Below are 24,693 nucleotides of genomic sequence, written 5' to 3' on the forward strand. Positions count from 1 at the left end.
TCTTATTCATACAATTTTCACTATCCTTCCCCCAGTAATGGCTAAACCAAGAAAAATAACGACAGAGAAAGACTACCTAAAAACTTTCGAAGAAGGCCGGTTTTCTCCTTATTTTGACACCGAAATCATACGTCGCGGATGGATGCCTCTTGTATATCATTCAGCAGCTAGTTATTCCCGACAATTGGTTTTGATGTTCTACCAATTTAGCGGATATGAAGATGGAAAATTCTACTTCAATGCCTATGGACAACGATTGGAATTGAATAAGGAAATGATCTCCGACATACTTCAAATCCCAATAAAAACCCAGGAGTCCCTTGTTCAAGAGTCATCATTCGATTCCGCAAAAACTTTACTGCGAGCTACCGTATCTCATGGCGACGTCGAAAATACACATCACATGGTTCTTCAACGCTCTTTGAAGCGATCAATCAGCGTGTTGTGCTCCACCGGGTTGGGACATAATGTGGTAGGTACATCACACCAATCTGAAGTCACAAAGCCTCAACTTCACCTACTTTGGATTTTGCAAACTCAAAGAGATGACTTTTGTCTGATCCAACACCTCTGGAACGTAATCACCAAGAAAACAAGAAGGTCAGCAGCTCTACCCACTTTGGTTACGCAGATTATGATGCGTTGGAGTTATCCAATAATTTCTCCAGAGACACCCCTTCAAAGAGCATATATAAAGGTACTTCAAACAGACTACTCCGTTGGTTTTGGACCCCGATACTCGATAGATGAAGCGAGAACACCCCAAGCTCAAATTGACCATTTATTTGATGAAAATGCCATCTTTGAATATTATTAATCCCATGGAAGGCATTAAACTTCTTCATCGGGGTTTGAGGGAACTACATTTCGTCGAATATCATCATCACAACTCTTGAGATTTCCAAGATCGTCAAGCAGCATGATGTGGAGCAGGAGGAGATCTTGGAAAATCATTCTCAATTCTTGCAAAATCACGCTCTCTAATGGAAAATCAAACTGTACTCTCTGCCGCCAAGGGGACATTCGGATGCATTTCGGCGAACAAATAGTAGACCTAAGCGGTTTGGTGCAAAATATGCATCTCCAAGATCAATATAAGAATCCATGATATTACTAAGTCAATAAGTATATAATCATCTATGTTATTATGTTTTTCCGTCTTACTATGTATTTTGTCTTATCTTTTGTCTTCTTTTTTGTATGCAATGCTTAATAGGATTGTCATCATTTCCATTGTGACTAATATAATTTTAACATGTGCTTCTGGGAGGGTCTATTTTCTTACATATTCATTTTTCCATCCGGTTGCGGTATCGTTACCCATTTCTTTACTTCATCCACCATGGCATCTTCATCAAACATTGCATCTTCATCATCCATGGTACCTCCCAAACTCATTCCTGAGCAATCCTTTCAGTCTATGATGGATTCCAATGCCTATGGCCATCTCTTCCATGATTACATCACAAACATTGGGTGGTCTTCCCTAATTCTTCCACCTGACCAAACTTATTCTCCGAGTTTGGCTGCATACTTTTATGCTAATATGGAAGACACACCAGCATTCAACCATGCATGGTTTCTACTTAGACGGGTTCACAATCCGAGTTGGTGACACACCTCATATATCTTTTCTGAGCGACAACTTGCCTATCTTTGGACCTTCCATACCACGAACCTGCTTTGCATCTTGGCGGTACATCTATCATAATTCTTACCGTTCCTTTCGGTGGCAAAGCGTTTGCGACTCTTATGGTGATGGTCTTGAGATCAAACGCGAAGGAGATGGCCATGTGCCATGGCTATAACGTCACCATTCCATTAGCAAGCATGACCATGAACATGGGGACTGCAATGTTATTTGTACTCCTAAACATTATGGGAGATTGCCATTTTTTCTCGCCAATGAGGCCGCCATGCGTTGTATTGATCACTGCACTAGCTTCGGGGTCATGCATTATTTAACATTTTAGGTTGTGTTATCTCAAACTGAAACGAGCTCGCGCACTTTTCGGGATCGGTATATACTTTTACCGATCACCGCTTGCGGATCATGAAGACACATTTCCCGGTTTTGCAGCCACTTTTCATGACTGGGTCAAGGTAGATTCCATGTGCCCAGCAAACAGAATCATTCGCTCATTGAGGTTTCGTCAATGGAAGCGTCCCGCTCGATACCTGAGGCATGTTCGATGTTACCCAAAGGACGAAAAGATGAAGACCAATTTGAGGGAATCCGGAGACAAAGAATGGGCAGAAATTTGGCAGACTATTATCTATTGGCGCGATGCTAAGGAAATGCATTTCCTTAAAGAGGACGCCCGACCTTCACGTCCTGCTGGATGGTAAACTTGAGTTTGCCATTGTACATATATCTAGCTAAACCTTCGTTTGGTATGCTATTGTTTTTCATGTTTAGGTATGCTATGGTTCATTATTTAGGTGTGCTATGTATCGTGGTGCTATGTTTAGTGTGCTATTGAACATTTACTTGTTCTTTCTGAATAATATATTATGATCTCCAACCTCTGTTCCAAACAATCTAGCCCTAATTTTGCTCCACGGTTCTCAAGTACTTTCTCTCTTTAATTATTGATCCTTCGAGGACTAAGCATCATACGTTTGGGGGTGCTTTTAAACTCAGAGCAAAAATTAGGCATCTTGTAGCCTATATATAGTTTTTATTTTCATATTAATAATTGTACTTAGTGACAAAGTCTTGTTTCCTTTTCAATGATGAAAATTGTCTAGAAATCTCACATTAGTATCCAATTAGGATTTGTTTTAAGAAACTTTAGATATCATGTATGCAATAGTTTATACATCTTTTCATGAATATTCATGTATCGAGTATCATTGATTGTACATAGCAAGTAAGTTTTTCGGAACCAACGGTTAGTTACTTAAACTATAAATCCTGTGAGAATCTAACCAAAAGCCTTGATATGAGTGATTTGTGTGTGATGACACGAGGAGGAGTAGTTTTTCGATTAGAGGAAATTACACATCTACTTACTTGATCACCACCGAACCCTAGGTGAGAATTTAGGCCTTCTTTGGATCGACATAGCTAAAAATTCTTTTGTTACAAATTTTACCGCTAGTCACTCCACTGAACCGTTCATCAAACCTTTCACTTTCACCAAAAATTCCTTACCCATTTATTAAACCAAATAAAAGAACCTACCTAAGTGATGCGTATGAGAAATAGGATGAAATGTGGAAAGAATAAAGATAAAGACTTGTCCCAAATAAAAGTCAGTTACTTGCTTCAGGAAAGGAAAATAGAATCATGTTCTTAAGCCATATATATATATATATATATATATATAAAATCCTTAGTATCCAGAGGCTTAAGAACAAGGTTGGAAAAACTCAGTTAGAAGAAGGAAAGGAAACAAGGATTTCTCTAGTGTAAATATATGAACCTACTCTCTCATACTCGTAAATTTTGATTATCCATTTTCATTTTCTTGTACACTATCACCTAAGCCCCACAATACCTAATAAAGACCTCTAGCTCAATTAGGAGTAGGGTGGTGTGATAATAAGTAGTAGACGTGATTGATCGACATCGGCTCCTCTGACTGTCATTGAGATGTAAGGAAACGTGTGCCCACTACACACTGGAGTTAACAAAACCTGAGTGGTAAAATTTTGAGTGGAATTGTGTTTCGACACATACACCGTGAGAACCCATTTAGGTATGCGCTCCAAGGGATCGAAACAACCCGCTAGTATATTTCAATGAAAAGTTCCTTTGCATGAATAATCATATCTAGATGTTTTAATTATTGAATACATATTAACTTGAGTTTCAAAGAAATCAATCCTCGTTCCTGCTAAGGAGATGTATGGATATCTTAGATTAATTTAGGAAGCGAGTTTTACGTCATTTCGAGTCGTTGTAGTATAAATGAAGTTTGTGAGTATCTTTTTCGGAAAACTCTCACGAGGTTATAACTCGTCCACTAGGGAATTCCTAGTGGTTTAAGGCCTTGTTGCATATGGTCAATGCAACCGCACTCTGCGAAACGAGAATTAGTTTAGGACTACACATTTTCTGGCCACTTATCTATTTTAGTGTCTCTTCTTTGCTTGAGGACAAGCAAAGTGCTGTTTGGGGGTAATGTGATAAGCACCCAAAAGTGTATTATGAAACCCAATTGAGACATATAAATTTGGTTAATTATGTGTTTAATAATCATGAAATAAATATGTTTTCATACTTTTGCAGGTATTTGCAGTAAACATGGAAATATTGGTTAAACCTGAAATAAAGCACGAGGAACAGCGTATATACGAATTCTCCCAAATACACATAGAAGGATCAAACTTCCAAAGCTCCTACCTCTCGAACCAGGACTCCGAATGTGACATGAGAGATGCTCAGACAATCAGGGCGATGAATTCTATGCATAGGCGGGAAGTTGTAAAACTGCCCAAAATATCGGACCGCCACTGGACTGCATATGGACCCACTATGCGGGGCCCCAAGATTGGATGAGTCATCAATCATGGAGCATGTCAAGACAAAAATAACAAATTATTGGTGCAAAGTTGACACCTTGCATGTAATAAATTAGATTAGGTGTTAATAGTGAAAAAAAAGGCAAGGTGTCACTTTGTTTTAATGTGGTGGATAAAAATTCATTAATGTGGTTTGATAATTCACGTGGGAGGAAATGAGATTTATCTCAAATGGAGAAGAAATTAGACAAGGGTGGGGGACACTCCATTTACTCCCTTGACTTATTTTCCTCACATGGCATTATTTTAGTTCCTTAGTGAAAGAAATGTTAGGTTAGTTTTTAGTTTTTATTAGAAAGCTTGTAATAGTTTTAATGGAGGAACACTTGTTTCTTCTAGAAAATTAAATAGAAGTGAGTTTGATTGTTTAGCTTTCTCTTCTCTCTCTCTCTTTCTTTTGTGTTTTTTTTAGTTTATAAATCTTTGTCCCAAGGATCATGAGCTAACTTCCCCTTTGGGGAGTTAATCCAACTCATGTGAGGGTAAATCAATTTTTGTTGGTTTGATAGGTTGTTAGGAAGAACAACTAGCTCTACACCCTATCCCAAAATGATAGTTGGTGTAGTGTCTAGTTAGGAATCAAAACAATGAGCTTAGAGATAAGTCATTGTTTAGTTCCACTTGCTAGCATGTGTGAGCTCTTAAGTGAGCCATACATGCTAGGGATTAAATCTTTTCTTCCATTAGGGGCTTGTCTATGAGTCTAGGAAGGATCAAATAACCTTTTTCAAATCAACAACTAATGATAGTTCACATCAGGAGGATTAACTCTCCACCTTTTCTTTCAAATCTCTATTTTGGTATTAAGTGCATGTTTTCAACTTTAATGTCTTTCTTAATATTTGTGTAGGAAGGAAATCCTAGCTTAAATATTATAACCTTACTCCTTAGTTCCCTTAATTGTAACATCCAATTTGTAGTTGTTCTAAACTTTAGGTTAGTTCGAATCCTTATTCAAACTCTATGAAACGAAGATCGTGAGTAAGGAACCTTGAGTGCTTTTGCATCAATTTAGAGAGTTCAAAACTCTAAGTAGTAGTAACAAGCATATATCAATGTCTATGCTCATATTCTTGCTAATGCCCCCTTTGGTCCCCCGTCTATTACTTGTTGACCCATTGTTTCTTATAATGTTCTAATTAATACCCATTTGACAAAAAGGCTTGTTGAGGCGGATAGGATTTCTGATGCTATGAACCTTTTTAGAGAAATGCTCAATAAGGGTCATGGAACTGACTCCCTTGTTTATAATAATCTCATTTCTGGGTTCCTTGAGTTGGGTAATTTGGAGAGAGCGAACGAGCTCTTTGACAAGCTTCGTGAACGTTGTCTTGTCTATGATGGAACTGTTAATGCGACTTATATGGAGTGGTTCTTTAAGAAAGGAATGAGGAAATGAGCAATGCTGAATACTTGGATTCCAATATGGTAGTGATCTTAAATGACAGACGACACACTTTACACCCAAAGCTAGAAGAGGGCTCCAAGACAACAATCAGTGCTTATCTACTACTCTTAGCAAGCTCCAATCCAGTAAATCCTTTCGAAAGTTTAGAGAGGCTACTAAGGTACTCTTCTCGGTTTTCCTTAGAGCATATTGGAGTGGTTTTTCATCACGAATTTACTGGATTGGAGCTGGTTCAATCTCATGCCATTTCTGTTGTGCAAGAGGGACAAAGAACTTGTGGTTGTTCATGCGGGCATGGAAATGGATCCATCATTTCAATTATTTCTTGCAAGCTTCCCAGATAGGTTTTTGATGTGGGGATGGCTGAGCAACATGCAGTGACTTTTGCTGCTAGTTTGTCTTGTGGGGGAATGAAGCCGTTCTGTGTTGTTCCATCCACATTTCTCGAAAGCTTATGATCAGGTTATCCTTCTTATTATTCTAAACTTGAGCATGTGTTTGATTAATTAGAGACTTCCGATGACATCTGCAATGTTATATCTATGCTAAACTACTGGTTCTACTTAATCTACTTGGAACAGCAGGAATATTTTCGAGCTTGTAGGCAAGAAAATATAACTTTGCCTTCTCTATGAATTTTTTTTCTCATTAAATACTTATGGTGAGGGATAAAGAAATCATGATTAGGGATAAAGTAACTTCTGTCGTGAAATAAATCAAATATCCTAAAAGTAATAATGTGATCTTTCTATGCCAACAAAAAACAGCCAAATTCCACTTTCCTTTTCATATGCAAGTAGAATCTGTACCATACTGATCGAACAATTCCATGCACAAATATTGGATAGTTTCACATATTGGATCCACTACATCAATATCATGATGCCTCATATTCTAGTGCTTTAACATATTTGCTTTAATATCCCAAATGGATACACAAGTATTTCTTGCATAGAATATATATAAAATGCATGGTTACTTCTTGATTTCCTCCGTTCTATATTTTTAAAATCTTCTAGTTGGAAGTAACACTCTCTCTCCCTCCCTCAACTTTTTGTTGTGGTCTTAGGTTGTCCATGACGTGGATCAGCAAAAGGTACCAAAGGCGGGTTTGCAATTTCAAGTCTTTGGGATTTGGTTGGATCTGATGGTCCCATGGTTGGTGGGGCATTTGATATCACATTCATGTCATGCTTGCCAAACATGATTGTCATGGCTCCAGCGGATGAGGTTGAGCTTGTAAACTTGGTGGTGACTGCTACCCATGTAGATGATAGACCCATTTGCTTCCGCTATCCAAGAGGTGTCGTTGGTGGGATGAACAACTTTTAATGCAATGGAATACCCCTGGAGGTAATTACTGTACAATGTCTTTCATGTATGGACTTCCGAACACGCGCCTTTTTTTGTGTGGGCGATGTCGCATGTGAACTTACAGTTGAAATATCTTTGGCATAGCTCATGACACTGGTTCTACTGGTTGCCAGATTGGAAAAGGCAGGGTTCTTGTAGAGGGTAAAGATGTTGCTCTGCTTGGGTACGGGGTGATGGTTAAAAACTGCCTTAGGGCTCGATCTCTTCTTGCCAGCCTTGACATTCATGTAATTGTTGCAGATGCAAGATTTTGCAAGCCCCTTGATATCAAGCTTGTGAGGGAGCTTTGCAAAGAACACACCTTCTTGATTACAGTAGAGGAAGGATCCGTGGGAGGATTTGCGTCCCACATTGTGCAGTTTATTGCACTTGATGGACAGCTTGATGGCAAAATCAAGGTAATGGTTATCCTGTTTGTATTCAAGGACTTGTATAGGATTTTAGATGCTGTCTTTGAGCATGTTGATAGGTAATGAAGAGGTGCTCTCTTACACTTCCTGAAGCATTGGTGCAGCTTACATGCTATTGGTGTTACTGCCCAAATCATTAACAGCTATTTAAATATTTTTTTCTGGGCAGACACAAGTTTTAGATTACTCCGCTAGTGATAGAGAAAAATAGACGACAACGTTTTTATTGTAAGTCAACCTCAACCAGCTTTTGGCGAATGTTGGACTCGATCTTTAGTAGAACTTCCTTTGTCATCCAGGTACTATATTATGCGGATGTTCCGTCTGTTTATTTTAGGGTTTAGGGTTTAGGGGTTAAGGTTTATTTTCCTTTTATAAAATTTGCATTGATTTTCTAGTACAATGTTTCATACTGCAGAAAAAAGAAAACAGAGTGATTTGTTAGGCTGTGATAGGTTCTTGGATTAAATTGATTGCATCAAGCCGGGCTGATGTGTTCTTGGTTAAGGACTGTGGTTCTCTTTTGCTTATTTCGATCATCGCAAATTAGATTTTGTTGGTATATGTTGGCTCGTTACAATTTTTTGTATATAGTGTAATATTTGTAATTGGAGATGATATTTGTGTGATGAATGTGATTTTAAGATACGTTTTATCTTTATTTGATGATAAATGACCAGGAAAATGGAATTATATTGGGATGATATTGACAATTTTTTTTTTTTATTATTTTGATAAATGGGACATCACTTTTAAAGTGATTTATAGAGTTATTTCACATCACTTTACAAGTAATTTGGAATTTGAATGAAACGTCACTTCCTAAGTGATGTTAATCGGCCTTATTGATTTCATTTAAAAAGTGATGTTAAACGTTATAACATCACTTGTGGACATCGATTAAAAAGTGATGCAAACTTATAACTTCACTTGTGGACATCAATTAAAAAGTGATGTAAAGTAACATCACTTGTGGACATCGTTTAAAAAGTGATGTGGAAAACCCTGACTTTTCACGTCGCCACTAGTTACATCACTTGCAAAAGTGATGTCGTATATTTTTGACATCACTTATGGAGTGATTTTTAAATGTCTTTTATGTTGTAGTGTCATTATAGTGGCACAACAGAACCTTAAGAAGGAACAACAGTCATTCCAGCAGGATCAGTGATGATTTCAGCACAGTATCACTAGAACACTGCAAAGAATTTGAGATGCACTCCTGCTTAGCGATAGATATGCTAGGACCCGACGTCAAGGATTTCTATATTGGGTTTTTGTATTTTTGAAAATGTATGCAAATAAAACATAAAATATAAACTATCTATACAGACACTAGGGAGCTGCCTAGTCAGAATCTGTGTGTGACTCTTCATGTCATCAAGAAGATCCTTCTCCTTGACGTCAGGTCCTAGCATATCTATCCTAGCATATATATTTCATAGTAGAACAATTATCCCTAGTACAATAAACTATGTATTTCTCATTCTATATCAAAGAACCCACGCCCTACACTTATTTGATGGTGGCGTATTTTCATCATGAAGAACCGAATGCAAGTGTATCGCCGTTTTTGCTCATGTTTCTATGGTAATCTCTTTTCTTATCTCTTCATAATTTGAGGACAAAATATATTTCTGTTTGGGGGTGGTATAGTAACATTTTGCAAAAACTAGACATTTTCTATATTAGATATAATAGTATATTTATTTCTTTCAAATTTGTTTTCGAAAAAGACCAAAAATATTTTTCTGTTTAGTATTAAAAGTCTTGTTTCCTTTTTCTATGATAAATAAAAAGTTTAGAAGTCTTGTTTCCTTCGAACTTAGACTAATATACGTATAATAGTTTTTTGCATCTTTTCATGAATTGCATGCATAAGTATTTGATTGTATATAGTAGTGAGTTTCCGAAACCAAAGTTAGAATAATTAAGTTTCATATCCTGTGAGAATCTAGCCAAAAGGCTCATCTGAATAATTATTGAGTGATGACACAAAGGATGTCCAAATAGGGATACCACACGTCCACTTGCTTGATCACCACGCCATATCCTAAGAGAGAATTTAGGCACTTGTTGGATCGATATAGCCAAATAAACATTAAAAATCCAAAAAGATAGTTTTCCTCTAGTTACAAAGGAAAGTTAGAACTCCCAAAATTCAAAATCATATGGAGTCACAAAGCCAAAGGGCTAAAAAATCACAATTCAGAAGCAAAGAACAAAACGAGGTTCTTCTCTTGTTACAAGCTAGTATCTTGAAAACCCAATTTATCAACTTATCATATTTTTGTTTTTCCCTTCCTTTTTCTTTCTAAACCATCACCCTAGCCCCGTAACTCCTAATAAAAGACCTCTAACTCAATTAGGAATAAGATTGTGTGATAGTAAGTGGCAAGCATGATCAATTGACCTCGGTTTCTTTTGACGTCATTCATGTATGTGAGGAATATTAGTGCTCGCTGTACTTGAGAGAACAAAATTTGAGTGAAACTATCAGAGAGTTGTTATTGCAACACACCCTTGTAAGAACCCACCTTAAGGACGCTCTCCAAAAGTTTCAGAAATGACTCTGCTTTTGCATTTCATTGCTCATGTTACGCATTTATCTTTAGATAATTAAATTACTGTACATATGTTATTCTAAGTTCAAAGGAGCTTGTCCTTATTCCCCACTAATGAGATGAATAGACTTCTGATAATAAATAAGGAGACAAGACCCTTTGTACTAGATAGAAGAAGTTTGTGAGTACCTTCTCTGGGAAAACTCTCATGAGGTTTAAAGCTCATCCACTAGAGAATTCCTAGTAGTTTAAGGCCTTGTTGTATATGGTCAATGCAATCGCACTCTGCGAAACGAGATTAGTATAATTTAAAATAGATTACTCATTTGCGATCTTAGTTTTTTCTCTCATCTTTGTTTGAGGACAAGCAAAATACTATTTGGGGGTGGTGATCAGCTCCTAAATGTGTATTTTATTACCCTTACATTACAGCATTACAACCCTTCTTATCCATAATGAAAAGACAACTCATAGCTTTTATTGTCTTTTTCAAGTTACTGAGCAATTCAGACCACTTATCATAAAAGATGCGTCTTAGCACCAAAAGGAGCCGTATTTACGCTTATTAAGAAGACTTGAAGCTGCTATGAAAAAGTGCTAAAAAATCAAAGTCAAAGTCAAAGGTCAAAGGTCAAGGACTCCAAACCAGATAGCTGAAAGTCAAGTCCTTAACTCAAAAGACCAGAGATAGATGTCCTTGACACAAAAGAAGGCTTTCTCTAAAACTTAGCTCGATCAAGAAGGAATCAAAAAGCAAAAGGAAAAGGCAAAAAGGAAAAGCATAAAGCAAACTTGGTGAGGTGTCTCAAATATAGATGGACAAAGCAAATCAATCTTCTGTAAAAGTAGGGGTACAAGAACTTAAAAGTATGATGAGAGAATCCACTTACACTTATTCTTGTATGATAAAGTTAAAAACGATAGTTTTACCTACGAATAAGTAATTAAACTCAAGAATAAGTAAAACTAAATGTTTATACGATGCTATATCAAAGTTTTCTACTCTCGTTATCAATGCAATATGTTAGGAGTAGAAAATTCGTTCCACTCCTAGTTCATTTAGATGTGAAGTTTCCTAGTTCGTGTAAGCTAACAAAATCGTGAGAGTAATGGAATTGAATTTAACTATGATGGTGAACTAACTAATCAAGATGATATAAATCAAACTACGGAAATTCAATACTAAATTGACGATATGAGAAGGAATTAGGGGAATTTGATTCCACCTTGATTCGACTTAATAAACTAGCATAGAATACGTTGTAATCCTAATCTTTACGTTTTCATGTAAAGGTTGGGTATTTCTAATCCCTAATTATTCATGGTAATCTCTACCAACAAATAACTAGCATGTGGAGCAATCAAACCCATTCTTATGGTGAACTAATTACTTTCTAACATGGAATGGAACCTTACAACTATATCTATGCCAACAAAAATCAAGTCATCATCAAGGCTTCCTCAAAGCCCTCTAATGGAGGTTTTAACCTTGAATCATTAAACTGTCATTAATGGAATAAGAACAATAAAAACAGGACATTATGGATAAAATGATAATTACTTTATTAATCTAATTGAACAATAGTCTAATGATTCAAAATGAATTAAAACTGAATTAAAACTAATTTAGAACTTGAGCTTATGACTAACTAATTATGAAATTAAGACAAAATTAAAAACTAACTAAGAATTGAATTAGAAACTAAGTATTTGATAATTAACTAAGTAACTAAGTCTAAAAAACTAATTTCTTGTTCTAAAACTAATTTCTTAAGAGTTAAGTCTTAGTCCTCTTTATAGAGAAGATGCTAGATCCACAATTTCGTGCATGGGCTTAGGAGCCATGTTTTGGGCCGAAAAATCGAGCCCAAAACCTCATTACTTCAGTCCACAAAGGGGTTTTCAGTTGGAAATGATTTCAACAGTCTTTTCATCTACTTTTACTCCTCCGATTGGGTGAAGGTTTAAACCATTAGAAAGCAGGTTCCGAGCCGGTCGTTTTGACTTATGGTAGGCCCAATTCTGAGGTCTGAGTCCAAAGATACGGCCTGTGGAAGTTCTATTGACTTTTGTGCGCTATTTCAACCTGCATTGACTTTGACTTTTCAACTTTGAACAGGATTTAAAAAGGTTTTTTCTCCTTGAATCTTGGCCTTTAATCATAGAACTTCTTAGCAACCAAACTTTGCTCCTTTATCTTGCAAAAGGGACGCATTTCTGCACATAATTGACTCCAATGCCTGAAATATATAAAAGCACGTAAACAACGCTAACTCTTATTTATTATTAATCACATAATTGATCTAAAAGCTATATTGTTAAAGGGTTAAAACTACAGGTTCGGGCTCTTATCAGACCACCCCCAAACAATATTTTGCTTGTCCTCAAGCAAATATGAGAAATTAAAATAAGTGACCAATAATGGAGTTCTAACTAATCTCGTTTCGCCGAGTGCGATTGCATTGACCATATGCAACAAGGCCTTAAACCACTAGGAATTCCCTAGTGGACGAGCTATAGCCTCATGAGAGTTTTCCAGTGAAGGTACTCACAAACTTCATCTATACTACAACGACTAAGAAATAAAACTATTGTTTCCTTACTTATTCTCAGATATCTATCCATCTCACTAGTAATGAATACAGAGTAATCAAGTCGAAACCTAAGCTAATATATGCATAATAATCAATCATCTATGAATAAACATATATAAAATGAGCAATGCTATAAAATGTAGTAACAGGTCCGTTTTTGAAACTTTGGAATAGCGTCCTTAAGTAGGTCCTCACATAAATGTCAAGATTAAAACACTCTGATTTTTCTGCTCAAGTTTTGCTACTCCATTGTACAGTGGGCACACTTTACCTTACAATCTCATTGACACACGAGAAAGTCGAAGTCGATAAAACACATCTGCCACTTACTATCACACTAACCTATTCCTAATTGAGCTAGAGGTCTTTATTAGGTGTTGCGGGGATTAGGTGATGGCTTAAGAATGAAGAAAATGGATATTAAAAAAGGACAAGTCTGAGATAATAGTCTTCAAATTATGTAACTGGAGAAAACCTTGTTCTTACTTTGCTTTTACACTTTGTTTCCATCCTTAGCCATTTTATTTTATTTTATTTTGGATTTGACTCATTTGATTTTGTTTTTGGAGTTCTAATTTTTATTTTATTTTATTTTATTTTCCTTTCTTTGGATGTAAACTTTCTTTTCTTATTTGAAGCAACTAACAAATTTTTGATTTCAAAGTTCTTTCTCTTTTCTATTCTTCATATCTATTCTCAGAGTCATTCAAAGATGGGTAGGCTGATTTTTATTTTTATTTGTCTTGTATAAAAGGGTAAAGGATTTGCGGTTTATGAAAGGTTAAAGAAAGGCTCAGAGGGGCAACTAGCGGAAAATAATTTCATAAGGTTTTAATTTCTGGCTATATTGATCCAAAGAGGGCCTAAATTCTCGCTTAGGATATGGCATAGTGATCAAGCAAGTGGACGTGTGATTTTTCTATCCGGAATTTACTTCTCCATTATGTCATTTCTTAGATATTTCACTCATATAAGGCTTTAGGCTATATTCTCACAGGATTTGTAGAATAAGTATACTAGCCTTGATTTCAGAAACTTACTGCCAATACAAACATAGATACTCATGCAATATATTTATAGAAAGATGCAATAATTATTACCAACATATTAACCTAAGTTTCAAAAAACTATTATAATGCAAAAGCTAACGTGAAACTTCTAGATTATTAAGAGCATAGATAAAGAAAACAATACCAATATGCCTAAGTGTATGGCATAAATTTTTATTTATATTCTTGAATTTTAGATTTTTTTACTAGAAACAAGTGCATATTGTACATATCTATATCCTAACAGATACCTTAAATTATGTGTGCTTCTATGCCACCCCTAAACAAAAAGCATGCTTTGTCCTCAAAGTATAGACATAAGAAGGGTAGAAAAATACCATGGAAACGCGTGAAATTTTGGAACATCTACAAAACAAAGTTAAAACATACTAATATAGATAAATAAAAAGACGCAACTTTATATGAGTTCCACCCGTTATGGGATTACAAGAAGTAAATTGCTTGAGACATAAGCAGACACGAACAGAAATAAAAACTTACCTCATATCCAACATTTAGGCGTCATCATCCTCGTCTACATAAAAGCGAGGTTCTTTTGCGTCCTGCCATGCCATGATAACTTGCCAAGCTTCTTTCCATGTATCATCAACTTGTGCTAACCTGTTAAGTGTTACTCGGTCCGATTTTGTGTAAGGAGCAACCCATTGAGGTTGTACCCTCCATCCCGGCCAAGTCATAACACGAAACGAACGAACAACACAATTGGTGGGTCTGATAATTTCAACCCCAACCCAATCCGTGTAGCGGGTACAGAAATTAGAGAAAAAATAGCACATGATACGACAAACCAAAACAGGCATAAGAAGGTACTTATGCCTCATTTTATGGCCTCTAGCTAGACTAACTACTAAAACCTTGGGAATGTTATATAGGAGACGTCCCTTACCTAAAGCAAGAAAAACGTCACCAACGGTACTATGCGCAGGAGTAAACTGCCAATTCCCTAAAATATTCATCATAATGAAGAACATGGTAAGGCCTACGTTTAGGGACATGCTACCAAGGGCTATGTTATACTGCCCTCGGTCCATTACATGAAAAACCCCTCCCCCATAAGTCTCGTGAAACTACTCATAGTTATAAAGGTTTGCATTATTAGTCAGTTATCCCCATGAGTTTGTAGGAGCAGGCATAGGTATTCCCACAACAAAAGCAACTAAGAACTTGTTTAAATCCATAGTCGTATCATTAACTATGACAGAGAACATTTGTTCTCCATCTGGTCGACAAAAGAACTTTGAATTATTATAGAAATATTCATTAAGTTGAAGTGAATATGAGTCATCAGGACTTACCAGTAGATGTGTCCATTTTGACTGCACGATTCTATCACGGAACCATCCTCCATAGGTGTCGCTACGAAACAAATCTTCAAAAGACTGCTCCGGGATGATATGAGGGGATGTCATCACAACAAATACACTCTAGAAGCGCTGCAAACAACCTAGGAAAAACTCACAAAAAATTAGAAATTTAAGTGGTTGCGAAGGGCAAGGCGCGGGGTGCACTCAGAATTGGCCTGTGAAGGGCGTAGGGTGCGCTCCTGTCTTGCTCGAGGTCCAGGCGCTACAGCATAGGGTGCGCTCACAATTGGGCTGTGAAGGGCGTAGGGTGCGCTCCGTATACCTTGAGTGCTCTGCAGTGAAAAACTAAGAGAAAAGTGAGGAGTGAAAGGTGTGGTTTGTAAGTGTAGAGTGAATCAAGTATTTATAGAGATTTATTTTCTAAAACCAACATCCACAAGTTGCCAAAATTATTAAGGCAATTGCTGGAAACAGAGTATTCTAAAACCAAAGCGGAAACAAGTTAGGTGCATATTCCAAATATAAACCAATAGCTTTTTGGTTGAATTTAAAATAGCAACTTCCTAATTCTATTCATTGAAATTCCATCACAACAACAATATATAATCTTAGCCACACCAATATTGGCAACATTCTCAACAACTCATATTTTCACAGTTTGCAAAATTTAACTTCTAAAATGGTGGACAAGATAAAAAGCAATGCAAAAAATAATAATACCACCCCCAAACAATTCGGGAAGGTGGGATTCGTAAAAGAAATCATCGCATGCTTGAACAAAAACCAAATTAAATTAAAAATTCAACTAACAATCAAATAGTCGAAAACGATTACATAATCCAAATCTAACTAATAAACTAAACAACTCAAAATAAAATTCTACGAAAACAGGGAAATTTCCTAAACTCCAAACAACTAAACTACTCGCCATGAGATGAAGATGAAGATGGTCCAGCGTCGTCAGTTCTGCGTCGACGATGCTCATGCTTCTCAGAGTCGTCAGAAGTAGGACTCTGATAAGGTGGCAAGCGTCTTAGAACTTCGCCTTGGAACTGCCGTTGTCCCTCCACAAATTCCCTCATCTCTACCCAACGCTCATCCCCGCGCTGGACATTTGTCTCCACAGTCTTCTGCAGGTTGACATTTTCATCATGAATGACAATCTGCCTATTCCGCAAGTCTTCACAAATATGGTTCAGAGAACGCAAGCCACGATGCAGCACTGACATAAGCTCTATATCAGAATTACATTTCTCTAAGGCATTGGCATCAAAACATGCTGTGTCCTCCTCCTCATCATCCGAATTAACATCTTTCATAACCCTATCTCCAAGCAATCTCCACGTCTTCTGGATACATTCCGTATAAGCAATTGCATTTGCATGCAATTTCAACATAATCCGCTCAATTTTCGATTTCTCACTAAAAGGCAACATCATCTTAGTAATTAAAATAGGAAAGGGTGCGGTACTTACTCCAACTCCTCTAATCATAGTTAACAAGAAGTCGATGATGCAAAAATCATACCTCTTTTGTTGTAATATCCAGAGTATGTGTAGATAGTTCAGACTGATGTCACTGAACTTCTCTTTTCCAATAACATTCTTACCATCCCACTGAGCTACAACCAGCTGGTTGGTTCTCAGAGACAACTGTCGGATGCAATGCAATTTCGCATTGTACTATCCTTCCAACACAGTCTCGTTCATCAATGCCTCGACCTCCAAACTGGGACTCCTGTCGCTGTGGCTACAAGGTGGCACTTTGGCTGAATGCCCAGAACACGAGTCAACATCAAAGCACTCACTTCCCTCTTTGCACCATTCAACTTCAAAAAAATCTTCCTACCCTCGATTTCCCGCTTCTTGTAAAAATTCAAAACCAAATCCTCATGGTAAAAATCGTTCTCCGTATACCACAACCTTTCCCAACTCCTTCTTTGCATCTCATCATTGTAAAACGGTGCAAACTATTCCATTCTGAAAGCTTGTTCCGGGAGGATTTTGTGTTTTTGGGCCATTGATGTATGAAATCGAAATTAGGTTTAGGGTAAGGTGGGGGAACGAGTTTGAATTGAAACTCACTCAAAAATTTAGAGTTTGGCGCTGTGGATTTTCGATTGAACTAACTCAAAAAGTAAAAAATTTGGTGGTTTAATGGAGGCTGATGAAGAAAAAGTGGTGTAAGGTTGTATTGGAGTGGAGAGAAAAATAAAAAGAAAAAAATCGGTGGTGTTTTTTTTTTTTTTTTTTTTGGTTCGATGGTTTGTTAATGGAGACCTGGAGGTGGAGTGGAGAAGAACACGATGCGTTTTTGGGTTTACTGGGGACTCACGTGCGAGGCACGTGACTACGATATTTTGGGCCCAAGCCCAAATAATTTCGGAAATACCATTTTGTCCTTATGCGTGCAAACTTAAAACTAAAATTCTCGACTCGTTAACGGTCCGATTTTTGCAAATGAGCTATGAAAACGATTAGCATAGAATTTCCAATCCAATGATCCATAAAACACTCTATTCTAACTGTGGTTGACATATAAAAAGGTGGAAAACACCTCGAAGTGCGAGAATGACGTAAGTTATGCGAACAAATGAAACCTATATTCATAGATAGTGTCAACCTGAATCAAAATACTATTAAGCGGCATAAACAACAAGAATAGGAGCAATCAAGAATGGAAAGACCAACACCCCACCACCAAACAAATTTTTGACAACGAAGTTTGAAAATTTGTTTTAAAACATGGGTATTTTAAAGTTCGATTCCCGAGACTTGCTAGATTGCTATTTTTATGGTTTTAATATTTTTGTACGTTTTATGAATACAGATTAATATAAGGTGAAACAATAAGGCAATAAGGACATAATTAAAACCATAAAGAAACATGACTTAAAAACCGAGAAAACATGCAAGAGTGGAAAACGTGAATTATGTTAAACGTGGACTTAGGATCCGATACTTACAGCCACACACTCCATAGGGATGGCCTGGTTACCTGAATGGTGCACTTACCAATATATGGAAGTGAAAGGAAGTACACCAAACATCATAGGTCAGTCCTCATAGACAGGGTCCAGTAAAAGGACATCCTCCACATCAAGGGACATTAACTCGTGAAAATGTTTTAACCGTTGGCCATTGACTTGAAAGGTACTATTGTCCTTAAGATTTACCAAGGTGATTGCCCTGTAAGGGGTGACTTCAGTAACCAGAAAAGGACCAGACCAACGAGTTTTTAATTTCCCGGGAAAAATATGCAAACGGGAATTGTAAAGCAAGACCTTTTGACCAACCACAAATTCTTTGTGGAAGATTTGTTTATCATGAACACATTTCATGTTAGCTTTATAATCCTTCGCGAGATCATAAGAATCGCTACGGATTTCTTCAAACTCATTTAATTGTAATTTGCGCTTGACACCCACCTTATCAAAATTGAAGTTAAGATTTTTTATAGCCCACATAGCACGGTGCTCCAATTCAACGGGCAAATGACAAGGTTTCCCAAATACAAGTCTGAAGGGTGACATACCTATAAGAGTTTTAAAAGCAGTCCTATACGCCCATAAGGCATCAGTTAGACGCTTAGACCAATCTTTCCTATTAGGATTTATAGTTGTTTCTAAGATTTTTTTGATTTCCCTATTAGAAACTTCTACTTGGCCACTAGTTTATAGATGGTAAGGAGTTGCCACCTTATGTGTAATTCCATACTTTTTAACTAAAGACGCAACAACTCTGTTGCAAAAATGTGTTCGGCCATCACTAATGATGGCTTTAGGAATGCCAAACCGACAGAAAATATATTCCTTAACAAAAAACACAACTGTCTTATGGTCATTGCTATGGCAGGCCATGGCCTCTATCCATTTAGACACGTAGTCCACGACAATAAGAATATAAATAAATCCGTGGGAAACAGGAAAAGGAACCATGAAATCAATGCCCCATACATCAACAATTTCTACTACCATAATAGGATTTAAAGGCATCATAATACGTTTTGTGATTCGCCCAGTTGTTGGTAACGAACACACGTCTTGCAATGTACTTGGGCATCTTTAAAAAGGGTAGGCCAATAAAACCCACATTGAAGAACTTTTGCAGCTATTTCATACCACTAAAATGGCCACCACACTCTTTATCATGGCAGAACGATAGAACCTCATTATATTCCTATTAGGGAATACAACCAGGAATAATCTATTCCGCACAATACTTAAAAAGGTATGGCTCATCCCAGTAGTATAGCTTAACTCTTGCCAAGAATTTCTTACGTTCATTTCTTGACCAAACATCAGGAATAATATTAGAAGCTAAATAATTCACAATGTCAGCATACCATGGTGCAGAAAAAATAACATAAAAATGCTCATCAGGAAAAGAGTCAGGTATGGACTCAGAATCATTATCATCGTCATTTGTTAGTCTAGATATAAGTGGTCGGCAACTATATTTTTGACCCCTCTTTTGTCCTTAATTTCTAAGGTGAACTTTTGCAGGAGAAGAATCTATCAGATCAATCTCTGTTTAGCATCCTTCTTTGCGAGAAGGTACCTAAGTGTTGCGTGGTCCGTGTAAACTAAAGTCTTAGTACCAACCAAATAAGGACGAAACTTATCTAAAGCATAAACGACAGCTAAAAATTCTTTTTCCATAGTTGTATAATTTCTTTGAGCATCATTTAAAGTTTTACTAGCATAATAAATAACGGTGGACTTATTATCTAGTTTATGTCCTAACACAGCACCAACAGCATAATCACTAGCATCACAAATGAGTTCGAAAGGTTTTGACCAATCGGGAGGCTGTATAATGGGTGCAGATGTTAAAGCGGCTTTTAAAGTTTCAAAATCCTATTTACAGTTATAAATAAAATCAAAGATGGCATCCTTTAAAAGTAGATTAGTTAAAGTCTTAGCTATTTTTGAAAAATCTTTGATAAAATACCTATAAAAACCGGCATGGCCTAGAAAGGCTCTAATGTCACATACAGTCCGTGGTATAGGTAGACACGCTATCTTATCTAGTTTGGCCTTATCTACTTCAATGCCATCATTAGATACAATATGACCTAGCACTGTTCTTTTTTTTACCATGAAATGACATTTTTCCCAATTTAAAACCAGACCCTTCTCTTCACACCGTGTCAAAACCTTAGACAGGTTAGACAGGCAGTCAGTGAAAAAGTCTCCATAGATAGAAAAATAATCCATGAAAACTTTCATGAAGCACTCTACCATGTCACTAAATATATGAAGCATACACCACTGGAAGGTACTAGGAGCATTACAAAGGCCAAAAGGCATTCGTTTATAGGCATACGTTCCAAAAGGACATGTGAAGGTAGTCTTTTCTTGGTCATCAATATCTATAATAATCTGAAAATAGCCAGAGTAGCCATGTAAAAAACAATAATAAATATGACCAACTAGATGATCGAGCATCTGATCTATAAATGGTAAAGGAAAATGATCCTTTCGTGTCATGGCATTTAAGCGTTTGTAATCAATACATATCCTCCATTTTATAGGGACTCATGTGGAAACTTATTAACCATTAGCATTATGTACCATGGTAACCCCCAATTTCTTAGGAACTACATTAATGGGACTTACCCATTCGCTATCGGAGATTGGGTATATGATACCGGCATCGAGTAACTGTAAGACTTCTTCCCTAACCACCTCTTTCATGGCAGGGTTCAAGCAACGCTGAGGTTCGCAAGAAGTCTTTGCATTATCCTCCAAATGAATACGATGTGTGCATACATTAGGGTCAATCCCCTTAATGTCGTCTAGGGACCAACCAATCGCGGAATGATGTTCCCTAATCACCCTAATCAAACGTGCCTCTTCATCCACATACAATAGAGAAGATATAATTATCGGATGACTACTATTCGGATCAAGTTGAATATTCTTCAACTCAGAAGGAAGTGGTTTAAGCACAGGGGTGGGAGGAATGTCGATAAAGGCTTCTGGAGGTTCCTTATCGTGAATAGTGAAGACTTTTTTAGGTATCAAATCTTCATACTCGGTAGATGGAGCTACATAAGGATCTAAAGTAGGTGTAGACTCGAAGAGGGCGTTGACTTCCTCTACGTAGGAGTCGTCCTCAAAATCTAAACTTTCGAAAGAAACAAATTTATGCATCTTGTTTTATGGAAACGTGTTATTAAAATAGTCTTGAGCTAAGCTCTCGATCGTGCTAACCTCCCTATATATAGACGAATCTGGTAACTGTTTCATCATTTTAAAAATATTTACCTCAACAGAAAGATAGCCAAAAGACATGGACATTGAACCATCGCGGCAGTTTATAAGCGTGTTGGTAGTTGCTAAGAAAGGATGCCCTAAAATGATCGGAACAGAGTCGTTAGCGACTTCTTTATTGAGGATAACAAAATCAACAGGATAGTAGAAATCCTGAACCTTAACAAGCACGTTTTCAACCACACCCTTAGGATACTTAATACACCGATCAGCTAATTGCAACGTCATTTTAATAGGTTGCATCTCCTGTAGACCAATTTGTTTATATAAATAATAAGGGAGTAAGTTAACACTCTCCCCAAGGTCTAATAGTGCGATCGTCATGTGGGAATCTCCTAAGGTGCATTGTACAGTAGAACGACCAGGGTCCTTGTACTTAGGAATATTTGTCTTACTTAGGAATATTTGTTCCATTATGTTCAAATAAAGTTGGAAACTATTCAGTTAAAAAGGCGTCTTTAGGAATATTTGTCTTATGCTTAGTAGTGCACAACTCTTTGAGAAACTTAGCATGGTGAGGTAACATTTTAATCGTTTCAAGAAAGGAAAAGTTTATCATTAGATTTTTGAAAATTTCCCTAATCTCATCGAAATTTGTATCCTTGGTTAACATGGCTAATCTCTGGGGAAACGGTGGTTTCTCTCAATATTTAGCATATGGATCAATAGGATGTTTAACCTTGGCCTTTTGTTTCTTAGGTTGTGGTTTAACTGGTACCGGCCTCTACAGGGGTAGGATCTTCAATTACTACTTCGGTATCTAGTAAAATATCCAGTGTATGGACTATTGGTGGGGTAACTACAGGCATGGTTACGTCGTTATCAACCACTCTACCAGAATAGAGAGTGGTGATGACATTTAGCTCACCTACGTTTCTATTTTCATTACTAGTATTACCGTTTACCTCAAAGGCTGTGTTTGTTGTTTTAGGATTAGGTATCGCTTGACCTGGAAACACAACTTTTGGTTGTAATTTCTCTTCGGTGAACTGCTGTAAGGAAAATTGGATGGACTGTAAAATCTGTTGTTGGGTTTGCATAAAGGCGTCGAAACGATCCAGTTGTGGAGGAGTGTTTGTTACATGTTGTGTGACTGGAACTATGTCACATTGATTATTAATGGGTGGGTTGTAATAGTTATTATTTACCAGAACGATACCTCTATTATCATTATAATTATTATTGTTATAATTATTATAATTGCCTTGTCCTTGTCCTTGTCATGGTGGAGCTTGGTTGTAATTGTTTGATGGCCTAACATTTTGATTATTATACCCTAGAGGTGTAACTTGTTGATTATTTCTCCAACTGAAGTTGGGATTTTGTCTCCAAGGGGCACTAGGAATTGGATAGCTATTAATGGAGCAAACATTATCTGGTTGTGATGGTTGTTGTTCATAGGCGAGGGGACAATAGGAGTCGGGATGCTCAGGACTCAAACATAAATTACATGGAATAGAGTTGACATTCATGACAGGGGTAGGCTTTTGTTGAAAAGAAATAGCTTCTACCTTTTTAGTGAGAGATTCGATTAAAGTTTTAAGCTCAGGATCAGGTTTCATCTCAAACATACCGGCAACCTTAACTGTTAAAGAAGAACTAGCAGAGCGGGGGATATCGTCACTACCCCCCCCCCCCCCACCAGTTATTATTACGCTTTGTTTGATCTTCTAAAAACCTATAAGCCTCTAAGTCTCCTTTACTGAGGAAACTACCCCCATTCATTATATCAAGGACCTTTTTATGGTGGTGTAAAAGTCCCTTGAAAAAGGCACGAACTAACGTGTCTTCCACAAGGTTATGATGTGGACACTTTATAAGAAGATCAGTGAAACGATTCCAGGCCTCTGGAAAGGATTCCTGAGGATTCTGGCGGAAAAAATGAATCTTAGAAAGCATTTCATCTATCTTCAGTGGTGGGTAAAAATATTCCATAAACAATTGAACAAGTTTGGCCCCATGAGTCTACAGAATTAGGCGCTTGGGCAGTTAACCAAGACACCGCCTTATCGGCTAGGGTGAAAGAAACACCTTCAGTTTAATTTGTTCCACACCTACCTTAGGATGATGGAAAGTGATAAGAACTTGTTCAATCATACGCATATGCTGATAAGGTTTTTCATGGTCTAACCCATGAAAAATTGGTAACAAATTAAATATATTCGAGGGGATTTGGAAATCCCCCAATGGGTCTGCAAGAACAATGCAAGATTTTGGGCTATCGTTCAGGGCTTTGTAAAAGTCAGAGAGAGGAGTCTGTCTTTCTTTAGCCATTATTTCAGGTGTAGTGTGTGGTATATTAGATAGGTGTGTGTGTTGACATTGACAATAGATTATGTTACTCATTTTTTTTCTACCTGGCCTTAATCTCATGCAAGGCTAAGTCCAATATTAAAGAAACACAAAAAAAGTCAAAACAAACCTGATATGCTAGTATAAATCCTCTAACACGGGAGGCGAGGAGTGGAAGAAGGAGTACCTGAATGTCTCCTTGCTACGCGTTTGAATAGTGTTTTCTATACGCGATTTCAGTGTATTCAAGCAAATAGCAACACTGAATAACTTTGAAAAAATGAACGTTTGAACTAACCTATGAAATCGGGCTTTTTCATAAGAGGGAGTGTGGCGCACTAAGAATTTACCTTCCAAGGGCGCGGGTCGCGCTCTTGCCTTACTCGAAGCACAGGCACTTTAGCGCGGGGTGCGCTTCAAATTTGCCTAACAAGGGTGCATGATGCACTCTTGCCTTGGACAATGTCCATGCACTTCGGCTAGTGGTGCGCTCAGAATTTGGCTTACAAGAGCGTGGGGTGCACTCAGTATATTCCTGCGAAAAAAATTAGTTTTTGAACCAGACAAACACAGTTAGAACCAAACAAGGGTGGGTGGGTTTAATGGGATTTTGGTAGGATTAACACTACTAAAGGAAATGAAACTAAAAATAACTAAGATGGCAGTGGCCCCATTTGATATAAGAAAACACGATAGTTTTACCTATGAATAAGTAATCAAACTCAAGAATAAGTAAAACTAAATGTTTATACGATGCTATATCAAAGTTTTCTACTCTCGTTATTAATGCAATATGTTTGGAGTAGAAAATTCGTTCCACTCCTAGTTCATTTAGATGTGAAGTTTCCTAGTTCGTGTAAGCTAACAAAA

General features: G+C 37.1%; 2 pseudogenes; both read left to right on the forward strand.

Annotated features, from left to right (window-relative positions):
• The window catches only part of LOC147475362 (pentatricopeptide repeat-containing protein At3g49240, mitochondrial-like), a 38,880-nt pseudogene extending 32,951 nt beyond the window's left edge, over positions 1 to 5,929 (forward strand).
• Positions 5,930 to 6,178: 249 nt separating this feature from the next.
• Positions 6,179 to 7,785, forward strand: LOC147475363 (putative 1-deoxy-D-xylulose-5-phosphate synthase, chloroplastic; annotated as a pseudogene).
• The last annotated feature ends 16,908 nt before the right edge of the window (positions 7,786 to 24,693 follow it).

Source organism: Coptis chinensis, chromosome 9 (genome assembly GCF_015680905.1).
Source record: "Coptis chinensis isolate HL-2020 chromosome 9, ASM1568090v1, whole genome shotgun sequence".
In the NCBI taxonomy this organism is placed as follows: Eukaryota; Viridiplantae; Streptophyta; class Magnoliopsida; order Ranunculales; family Ranunculaceae; genus Coptis; species Coptis chinensis.